Source organism: Asparagus officinalis, chromosome 3 (genome assembly GCF_001876935.1).
Source record: "Asparagus officinalis chromosome 3, Aspof.V1, whole genome shotgun sequence".
NCBI lineage: Eukaryota > Viridiplantae > Streptophyta > Magnoliopsida > Asparagales > Asparagaceae > Asparagus > Asparagus officinalis.
In genome coordinates this window covers 60,886,089-60,889,993 of record NC_033796.1, presented here as the reverse complement: position 1 = coordinate 60,889,993, position 3,905 = coordinate 60,886,089, and positions in this window count along the sequence as shown.

Genomic DNA, 3,905 nt, shown 5'->3' with positions numbered 1-3,905 from the left:
GTTCTCCCACTATCAATGTAAAATCTTCATATTTGATATTAATTTAATTTGGGTTTATTTGATTATATATTTTATTTGATTAAACCAAAATAGAAAACAAATACCTTTCTTCTTGATGTACGTTTTTGTTCGTAAATATGATATTCTCATCTAGAACCAAATTCATAACAAGTATGAAGTTTGACCTTGTAGGCTTTGATATGACTTCACTATAGAATTTAAAATTAGAGTGTCAAATTTCTCAACTGTAATTAATATATACATATACAAAATAACTAATTCAGTTGGGTAATAATGACAAACATGTCATATACTCAAACTAACCTAATTAATAATCGAGTTGAAAGAAGAGACTAGGTTCTTGTCCACACCTACAAACCCCAAAATATTGAGTCTCCTTTGGACCCATTTGTTGGATAAGAGAAAATATATTAAGTGCTTGCATCATACATGCGAATATTGTGTTATTTCTTTGGGTGGTAAAATTTCATTAACTCCCTCCACCTAACACACACATATGCACACACACAGTTTGGCCATTTTAAGATAACCCCCTAAACTTAATAAATATCACGTATTCCACCTAACATTTGGGGCTTGTTATAAAACCCTCCAAAACATTTGGCTTTTTTTAAACCTAACACCAAAATGAATACGTGATACTATTAGATAATAAGAGAAAGTGACAAAGTAATGACTGTAATACTATTAATGGCAAACGACAACGTAAAGTTGACCTATTTTATGGAGCCCTACTACTAGCCTATGAGCATGAAGGTTGGTGTAGATATACTTTATAGTTTATTAAAAGAGTTATATAACATTATATATTAGTTTATTAAATATTTATATTTGTGCTAGGGCAATTTCTTCATGACCCAGTATGTTCTTTACTATATAAGCTACGCACTGCAAAGTCTTGTGTCTATTATGGATCCAAAAAGTTTGAATACGAGCCTCCAACATTTTGTAGTCACAACGGTGAAATCCACCTAGCATATGTGAATATACCAAATGAATTATATTCCCTTTATACAATGCAATCACCAGAGGAATTGAGTTTCGAAACCACACCAGAATGTACAACAATATTTTTTCATTCACATCGTTTGGGGCAATATTTGATAAAGAGCACGCATACTTTCAGCTTTACTTCTATATTTAGAGCACAAGGCCAAATATATCATATAGAAAAGGAGTTTTTATATTTAGAGCACAAGGCCAAATATATCATAATCTGTCTGCTCTAATTCCAAAAGAAAATAAGCCTTCATACTTTCAGCTTTACTTCTATGATACAGAAAATGCGTTGCAAAATCGATTGGGAATATTAGATAATGCAAATATGAGTAAAATCACAAGTAAGAGCTTAATGGATATATTGCAAGGAAACCCATATACAAAGTTCCTTTGCAAATTGAATGATTATCAATCTTTTAAAGAATTTAAGATACTAATAAATAGTAACGTTGCACTAGATCAACGTGTTTACAACTCACCAACAGCAGATCAGGTGGCTGTAATCTGGGTTGAAGGAAATTATGACAATGTACCATTTGAAAGAGAGATAGGTGTCCATGCACACTCAGGAGGAAGACATCAAGTGAAACAGTATTTTGGCTAATATTACTTAAGTGATCGGAGAAATTTCTCCACCACATGAACATCTTCCATCTTCTCACTATTTCTCCGACTAATGGGCTATGCAACGAAACAAGAATGGTATGTCAAGATTTTAATTGTAATATAATTCATGTTGAGATCATAATGGGTCAACATGCTAGGAAAAAAGTTTTCTTACCAAGAATATCGTTATCTCCAACAGAAGATGAGAGGCTCCCATTCAAGTTCAAACGCAAGCAATTTCCAATACGACTATATTTTGTAATGACAATCAATAAATCACAAGGATAAACAATACCTAATGTAGGCATCTATCTACCTCAACATGTTTTCTCTTATGGACAGCTATATGTTGCTTTATCATGAGGGACTTCAATGACAACCACCAAAGTCCTAGTAATATCAGATGGAATATTTAAAGAAGATGAAAATACACTAAAAATATGGTGTACAAGGAAGTCCTCCAACCAACAAACATGTAATTAACTTCAAAGTCACAATAGCTATTCTAAAGGTAATTAATTTATCAAAATAATTAAGTATATTCATTCATGTTCATTTCTCTAATTTATAATTTTCATTTTTGTATAACTTTTTTTCCTTCAACATGCACTTTTTTTTCCACTCAGACTATATTATGTGTTAATAATATTCAAAACCTTATGATATGAACAACAATTAATAAATTCATTTTCTAAGCTATAGTATATTTTATAATAGTGGTCAAAACTAACATGTATATTTTAATCTAATTTACAGAAAAAATGACTACCAGTAATGAAGGCCAAACTCAACATATCCAAATAAGTCAGCTCAAGAAGTCTCAGAAAGAATGGACCATTCATGTTATTATACTTCGAAGTGCAGATGTCACTTACAATAATGCAAAAGGATCAGGAAAATTACTACAGCTAATTCTCGCTGACGCTAAGGTAAAATAAAATTATTCTTTATATTATATTGCTTGCACAACGTTACCACTGATCATATAAATATTGCTAAACCTCATTATCTATTCGGTAAATTTTATTAAAACCCCAATAACTTTCAGAATGCCTTTTTATGTTGTTTTTCTATTTATATATAACTAATTAAAATATAATATATAATTTATTATTATTTAATTATATTTTCTAAACATTGATCTCTGGTGTTAATAATATTTGTAGGATAACAAAATACAATGAGTTATGTACGGAGAGACTATCGAAAAGTTTATAGATATGCTTCGAACGAATCAAATTATTTTCATTTCAAATGGTAACGTGAAAGGAATAAACCCAGCTTTTGCAAGTTTCCACAAGTCGCTTGAATTAGTATTAACAAAAGACGTATCTATCAAAGAAGTGAAGGAAATCTTGTGCTTATTACATGCAAAATACACAGCGGAATACTGTATGTATAATTATACTAAGCATGTAGAGAGCATGAAATACATAATAGAACCATCCTAATTAAGTCTAACATGATCCCTATATTAAAGAAAGCATACAAGAGTTAGAAAGTCATACTTTCGAAGCGTGATTCGATAAAAGATCGAACAACCCCTAGCTCTTGCTCCTTGTAGTAGTAAATCTCCTCGTAGTGGATCTCCAAGTCTTCAAGTGAGCTTGATAAAATCAGAGTCTTCTTGAGACACAAGGCAAGATATCCACCCCGGGGTACTAAAAATTCTATTACTTCCTCTTACTCAAAGATTGCTATAGTTTAGTAAGAGGTAGATCTCTCTTCTTTTCTTTTATGGAAAGCTACTATGAATAAACCATTTATTTCATTTTTCCGTTAACCATGAAAGAAGAAAAAGAGATCATATTTATAAAGGAAGAATATGTCATGACATGAATGACTCATCATATGAGTCACACCATGAGTCATCAAAACAATGACTCTCTCATGAGTCATGTAATGACTCATCTTATGAGTCATGCAAATAGTCATGAAGAATCAAAACTATGTGCTAAAACCATGTTCCCAAACCATACCACCTTAATGATTCATCTCATGACTCATTAATTAAGGTATAATAAAGTGTGTATTTCATAAATAAAAATATCACATCAATACGGTATTTCATAAATACGGTATTTCATAATTTTTCAATCATTGACTAATAAGTCATCATATGACCAAAAAGTCAATGAGTTGACCAAAAGTCAATTGTTGATCAAAAAGTTAACTAGTTGACTAAAAGTTAACTTTATGGGAAACATACTGGAATTCATTCCTAAGCACATAGCATTCTAATTTTACCGATACATTATGTGTATCCGGTAAAATCATAT